The sequence below is a fragment of the Silene latifolia genome, chromosome 7 (genome assembly GCF_048544455.1).
Source record: "Silene latifolia isolate original U9 population chromosome 7, ASM4854445v1, whole genome shotgun sequence".
NCBI classification, from domain to species: Eukaryota; Viridiplantae; Streptophyta; class Magnoliopsida; order Caryophyllales; family Caryophyllaceae; genus Silene; species Silene latifolia.
The window spans coordinates 108,659,946-108,667,787 of record NC_133532.1 but is presented as its reverse complement, the minus strand read 5'-3'; the positions used below and the strand labels follow the sequence as shown (position 1 = coordinate 108,667,787).

Genomic DNA, 7,842 nt, shown 5'->3' with positions numbered 1-7,842 from the left:
CAAAGCACAAAACAAGGACTAGAGGTTATGTTTAATGGGTTGCAAGATCTAAACTAATATGCAAAGCAATTAAAAACTTACTCAACTTGCTAGCCCCCCCCCCCCCCCCCCCCCCCCCCCAAGCTAGCATGAATTCGGGGGATTTCTTAATTGATCAACTAAGAAAAGGGCCAAAAATTGAACCCCTTCCTTCCTTTCTTCTTCTTCTTTCCACTACCACTAGATTCTCCTTGTTGGCCACTTCCACTTGAGTCATCCCCTTGAAGAGGAGTGACATACTCACCAATATCTTGGCCACTACCAAGACCATCACCATAACTACTAATCCCACCATAGCCACCATATCCTCCATAGCCACCATAGCCTCCTTGCAATGCCTCAACCCCATAATCCGAACCACAAAAGTCCGGGCCGGGTTCATAGTGAGCAAATGTACCTGCATCATGGTGAGGAGGGGAAGGGGGAATAAGAGATGGAGGAGGAAATCCACCCGGAGGATAAGTATAGAATGAAGGGTGTGGCCCCTCGGGTTGGATAACTCCTTGCCTAGCAAAATGATCATAAATAGGATGTAATGCAAGTCGTTGGTCATCACGAATTTGATTAACACCTAAGTTCATTTCTCGCATCATGTTCATCATTTCTATGCTAGATGGTGACTCAATGCTAGAGGTGGAATGACGTGCTTGGGAGGATTGACCTCCCACACGTCTCTCAACGGTGGTAGTTGACTCACCTCTAAGGGCTAAATGGTAGGTCGGTCTAACAAAGGGGTCACTTCCACGACGAGGCTTAGTATGAACCAAAGCCTTTATTTCTTTCTTTTCCTCGGGTAGACGAATGGAGTCTTGCCTACCTATCTTCCAAATCATGTTGGGATGAGCATCTTTAAACCAATTACAAGAAAGAAAATACTCATAATCAAGACCAACTCCCTTAGACCTAGACTCAAGCAATGGTCTTAAACCGGTAGTCTCTTGGTTAAACCTACACAAATGGTGAGCAATTTTAGTGACCAAACCACCTAAGACAATGCAACTATTCTTGGTGTTAGTTTGTTTGGTCAAGTGGACCGCAAAGTGGTAGGGGATATTGATTCCCCACTTCTCATCACCATTAACATTCAAGAAAGCACCCAAGATTTCTAACTCAATCTTCCTCACCGAGTGAGGTTCATTTCTACCAAAAAAAGTCCATCCCATAAACCTTTGCCAAATCCTTATGTCGGGATAATGAATAAATTGATGAGGTGTATGATCAAAACCCGGAAAAGTCAAATGAGAAATGGCATCCCAAGTTAAAACGGGGTTATAATCATCGGGTGATTCGGTCGGTAAGTCTTTGCTAGGCAAATCAAAGATAGCGGCGAAATCCGCTAAGTCCAACTTATGATCTTCATTAAATAAGGGAAAGGTAACAAAAAGAATGAAACCGGGTTTCCTAGACCTATGAAACTCGAAAGAGCTTAAGAACTCAAGGGTGAGTTCGGGGAAGGTCTTATAATTCATGGTATAACAAGATTTCATGCCAAGATTTTTAAACAAAGCTTTAACATTTTTCTCTATTCCAATGTTGTTTAAAGATGCTTGGTTAATGAATTTCGTTGGTTCCATACCTTTGCTTTTCAAAATAACCCAATTGTTGTATTGAGCTAGTGAATTGAAGATCACATTCGGATATTCCGGGTCATGCCATTGTGGGACTTCCTCCATTTGGACATCCGCCGCTGCATTTGAAGGCTCCGCCTCACCTCTCCTTCTCTTAGAAGCACCTTGTGAAGGAGCTTTTCTTGGTGCCATATTTCTGAAATTTTAAGACAAAATTCATCTTAAGGCAAACCAAAATCCATCCTAATAGGCATAATAGTATGAATTGGTGAACTAATCCACACTACAAACATGTAATAAACATTCTACAACCAATTTCTAGTACCAAAAAGCACAAAATCGAATTCCCCCAAATTGATTTAGGGTTTGCATAATCCAATTAATTGATTGTAATAGATGAATTTAAAGAGAAAAGAGAAGATATCTTACCAAGATGATGTTAATGGATGAATAAAGCTTGCAAATCAATGAAGAACTTGAAGTTTCCTTGTGATTTTAGGTAGAAAAATGAAGAAAAATGATGGAGAAAGGGATGAGGAGTACCGTCGGGTTTGAAGAGAGTGATAGAAAAGCTTCTTTTTTTTTTACTTACCCGTCTAATAACGCAACACAGCTACAGTACCACGACCCCGATCGGGGCCACCAACCCCGATCGGGGTTGACCACGAATCCACTTTTTGACTTCCTCGTATAAGGGGGTGACTTATTTTTCTTTTTTCGAAAACCACGTCCCCGAACGGGGTTTTTGCATGGGGTTACGTGTCAAGTGCACTCCATTTTCTCCTTTCTTCATTTTCACCTAAAAATCACAAAAGAAAAATCGTTAAGTTGAGTATTTTATTACTAATCTACGAAAAGCAATTAAATTGCAGAAAATCAAAAACAAAAATAAATAAAAGCAATAAAAAGCTTGGGTTGCCTCCCAAGAAGCGCTGGTTTAACGTCCCGCACGACGAAAAAGCTTGAGTTGGTTTAAGCTTTCTTTGGTAGAGGTTGAACGGTCATTTCCTCTATCACACCAACTATCACATTCTCATGGTAGAGCTTCAAACGATGACCGTTTGCTTTGAATTTTTCGCCCTTGGTGGTCACTACTTCAACGGAACCAAACTTGTTGACATTTGTGACGGTATATGGACCGGACCACCGTGATCGTAACTTTCCCGGAAATAGCTTATATCGGGAATTGAATAGCAAGACCTTGTCGCCAATTTGAAATTCCTTGTTCAAGATCTTCTTATCATGCCATCTCTTTGTTTTCTCCTTGTAGAGACGGGAGCTCTCATAAGCTTGCAAGCGGAACTCATCGAGTTCATTGAGTTGCAACAACCGCTTATCTCCACTCAACTTTGGGTCCATGTTAAGCTCCTTAATTGCCCAAAAAGCCTTTTGTTCCATCTCAACGGGAAGATGGCACGCCTTTCCATAGACCAACCTATATGGTGAGGTACCAATAGGTGTCTTAAACGCGGTACGGTAGGCCCATAAGGTATCATCGAGCTTCATACTCCAATCCTTTCGTGATTTGGCAACAACTTTCTCAAGTATGGACTTGATCTCACGGTTGGAAACCTCTACTTGGCCACTAGTTTGTGGATGATAAGCCAAGCCTCTTCTATGATAGACTCCATATTTTTCCAACAAAGCATCAAGTTGTTTCTCACCGAAATGAGTACCACGATCACTAATGATTGCTCTTGGAACACCGAACCTCGGGAATATGATCTTCTTGAACAATTTAATCACGTTGCGAGCATCATTGGTAGGAGTAGCAATTGCCTCTACCCATTTAGAGACATAATCAACGGCAACCGAAATATACCGATTCCCTTTTGAGGAAGGAAACGGTCCTTGATAATCTATGCCCCAAACATCGAATACCTCTACTTCCAAAATTCCATTGACAGGCATCTCGTGTCTTCTTGATATGGAACCCGTCTTTTGGCAAGCATCACAAGCCATCACGAAATTTTTGGCATCTTGGAACATGGTTGGCCAATAGAAGCCGGATTGCAACACCTTTGCAACAGGCTTGGATGGTCCATGATGACCACCATAAGGAGAAGAATGGCATCCTTCTAGGACCCCTTTCACATCCCATTGTGGGATACATCTCCAAAATAGCCCATCGGAGCAATGTTTGAACAAGTGTGGATCATCCCATAGGAAGAACTTGGCATCATGTAAGAACTTCTTCCTTTGTTGATATGAAAGGTTGGGTGGTAATTCTCTTCCAACTAGGTAGTTGGCTATGTCGGCATACCAAGGAGTATTGGCTTCCAACATCATTAGAACATCGTCGGCGAAGGAATCATCAATAGGTAACTCAATACCTCCATCTTTGAACTTCAAACGGGATAAGTGATCGGCAACAACATTTTCGGCCCCCTTCTTGTCTTTAATCTCAAGATCAAATTCTTGCAAAAGCAAGATCCATCTTATCAACCTTGGCTTAGCTTCTTGTTTGGCTAGGAGATGCTTCAATGCGGCATGATCGGTATGAACAATGACTTTGGAACCAATCAAGTAAGAGCCGAATTTGTCTAAGGCATAGACAATGGCAAGTAGCTCTTTCTCCGTCGTGGCATAATTGATTTGAGCCGCATCCAAGGTTTTTCTAGCGTAGTAGATAGCATGGAGAACCTTGTCCTTTCTTTGTCCTAGCACGGCACCTGCCGCATAGTCACTTGCATCACACATGAGCTCGAATGGCAAGTTCCAATCCGGTGATTGGATGATAGGTGCGGAAATCAAAGCCTTCTTGATCCTATTAAAAGACTCAAGACAATGATTAGTAAACACAAAGGGAGCATATTTTAAAAGAAGCTCCGTAAGGGGTTTGGCAATCTTAGAAAAATCTTTAATAAAACGGCGGTAGAAACCCGCATGGCCTAAGAAACTCCTTACACTCTTCACATTTACCGGTGGGGGTAGTTGCTCAATAACTTGGACCTTAGCACGGTCCACTTCAATTCCTCTCTCCGAAATAATATGACCAAGCACCACTCCTTCATTCACCATGAAGTGGCACTTTTCCCAATTTAACACCAAATCAACTTCTTCACAACGCTTCAAAACTTTGGACAAGTTAGTCTAACAAGCATCAAAAGAAGAACCATATACACTAAAGTCATCCATAAACACCTCCATGATAGACTCAATGTAGTCGGAAAAGATGCTTATCATGCAACGTTGGAAGGTGGCGGGGGCATTACAAAGACCAAAAGGCATTCTACGGTAGGCAAATGTACCATAGGGACATGTAAATGTGGTCTTCTCTTGGTCATCCGGGTGAATGGGTATTTGAAAGAACCCGGAATAGCCATCTAGGTAGCAAAAGTATTTGTGACATGCCAACCTTTCCAACATTTGGTCAATAAAAGGTAATGGGTAGTGGTCTTTCTTAGTGGCTAGATTTAGCCTCCTATAGTCAATGCACATTCTCCAACCCGTCACAATTCTAGTTGGAATTAACTCATTTTTATCATTTTTGACTACGGTGGTTCCTCCTTTCTTAGGAACCACTTGGACCGGACTCACCCATTTAGAATCGGAAATCGCATAGATAATTCCCGCATCTAACAATTTAAGCACTTCCTTTTTTACCACTTCTTGCATGTTAGGATTTAGTCGTCTTTGACCTTGGACACATGGTTTATGATCTTCCTCAAGATTGATTCGGTGCATGCAAAATTCGGGACTTATGCCTTTTAAATCGTCAAGTTTATAACCAATGGCTTTCTTGTGGGACCTCAAGACATGAAGCAATTTAGCCAATTGACTCTCATCTAATTTAGCACTAACGATTACCGGACACATCCCCTCATTATCAAGAAAAGCATACCTCAAATTGGAAGGAAGGGGCTTAAGCTCGGGTTTTTGTACCTCAACATCTTGCGGTGTAGCAACCAAGCCTATAAAGTGTGAGCTCTCCTCCAAGGATAGCTCCTCTCCATCCAATTCTTGCACCAAAGCATCAATCTCCTCATTTCCAATCTCATCATCACCTGCAAATGATTCTAAAAGCAAGAGTGCCTCCAAGGGATCTTTAGATAAAGATCGAGGTGTAGAGTCTTCTATAACAATGTCAACAACATCCAAAATGTCAATAGAATAACAAGACTCTTCTATCATAGGACTCTTCATGGCACTATTCAAATTATATGTGACCTTATCGTCACCCACTTCCAATGTAATTTTACCGTTCTTAACATCAATCAACGCACCCGCGGTGTGTAAAAATGGTCTTCCCAAAATGATTGGGATTTGGGCATCTTCGGCCATGTCAAGAACAATAAAATCAACCGGAATGAAAAACTTACCAACCTTAACGGGAACATCCTCCAAAACTCCCAAAGGGCGTTTTATAGAACGGTCCGCCATTTGCAATGTGACACTAGTGCATTTTAAGACTCCCATATTAAGCTTAGCACAAATAGAGTAAGGTATTACACTCACACTAGCACCTAAATCGCATAAAGCTTTATCAATTTGGTAGGTGCCAATTGTGCATGGAATAGAAAAGCTACCGGGATCTTTTAACTTAGGAGGGGACTTGTTTTGCAAAAGAGAACTCACCTCGGCGGTGAGAGCTATTGTTTCAACCTCATCAAAAGTCCTCTTCTTAGTTAAAATGTCTTTCATGAACTTAGTGTAAGATGGAATTTGAGTGATTAATTCGGTAAAAGGAACGGTTACCTGTAAATTCTTCACAACTTCCATGAATTTACCGAATTGGGAATTCTTTTGATGCTTTGCCAACCTATGAGGAAATGGCACTTTGACTTTTTCCGGAATCTTTGCTTCAACATCTTTCTTTGGAGGAGCATCCTCCACTTCCTTGACTTTCTCAACAACAACAAGTGGGTCATCCACTTTCTTGGGAATTTCTTCAATTGCCTTATCATTTGGAGAGACCTCCAACTCAACAAGTACCTCCTCATCATCTTTGGGCATGGATGGCCCATCATATTTCGTACCACTTCTTAAGGAGATAGCATTAAGGGTAGCATGTGGTTGCTCACCTTGAGGGGGTAGTTGACCCGATTTCCTTGAAGAGCTAGATGAGGCCAATTGAGCCATTTGTTGCTCAAACATTTTGATTGCGGCATTTTGAGCTTGCTCATTCTTTTGGATTTGAGCCAACAATTCCTTTTGCATACAGATTATCAAGCCCTCAAGCTTACCTCCCTCTTGGTTATTTTGTTGGGCATTTTGTTGTGGAGGTTGAGTTTGTTGGAAATTGTTTTGTGGGGGCCTTTGTTGATTTTGATACCCCGGTGGAGGGATATATTTTTGTTGTTGAGGGACATAGGCATTTTGTTGTGGTGGGGGTTGTGGTTGAGGATTTAACACATTGTTGCTTCTATAAGACATATTCGGGTGGAATTTTGAGTTTGGATTATACGTGTTTGAGAATGTACCCGGTGGATCAGCATTTTGTCTTAAAGCTAGAAAAGCATTTACCTCTTCAATGGGAGCTTGGCAATGAGCGGCATAGTGGCCCGCACCTCCGCAACCTTCACACACAACGATTTGGCTCGTTGAAGACATGGCATTGACTTGTTGAATGGAATCTCTAGCATCCCTCTCCGCCAATTGTTGTTGGAGCAAAGCAATTTGAGCTAGCAAAACAGAGTTGTTAGAGGATTCTTCTTTACCTTTAGATGGCACAACTCGAGAATTGACATATTGGGCGTCATGGATCGCCATAGATTCGATCGTGGAATGAGCAAGATCGGTGTCAATTTGATCAAACCGCCCATTGTTGGCGGAATCAAGAATCCTTCGGGACTCGGCACAACATCCATTGTAGAATGTTATTGCTAGAAACCAATCATCTAGCCCATGATGTGGGCATTGCCTTTGAAGCTCTTTGTACCTCTCCCAAGCTTCATATAAGCTCTCAAGAGCTTGTTGACGGAATCCGGTGATTTGGCTCCTCAAAGTTTGAGTTTTCTCCGGTGGAAAAAACTTTTGGTAAAAAACAAGAGCCAATGTCTCCCAATTGGTGATTCCCAAGGTGGTGCGGTCAAGGCTATTGATTCAAAGCTTGGCCTTGTCCTTCAAAGAGAAAGGGAAAAGTATTTCCCTTATTTGGGCTTGGGTGACGCCCGTTTGACGGATCATGGAGCAATAGTCACAAAAATTTTGACATGCAAATTGGGATCCTCCAAAGGACTTCCCCCAAATTGCTTCCTCTCCACAAGGCTAATGAAACCCGGTTTGATCTCGA

The 7,842-nt window shown here is 42.0% G+C and overlaps 1 non-coding gene across 1 annotated transcript; it reads left to right on the top strand.

The window, feature by feature from the left end:
- The first annotated feature begins 7,449 nt into the window (after nucleotides 1–7,449).
- On the top strand, nucleotides 7,450–7,556 carry LOC141593757 (small nucleolar RNA R71). The gene has a single exon (XR_012521824.1). It is a non-coding gene; the product is annotated as a small nucleolar RNA R71 (small nucleolar RNA).
- Nucleotides 7,557–7,842: the final 286 nt, after the last annotated feature.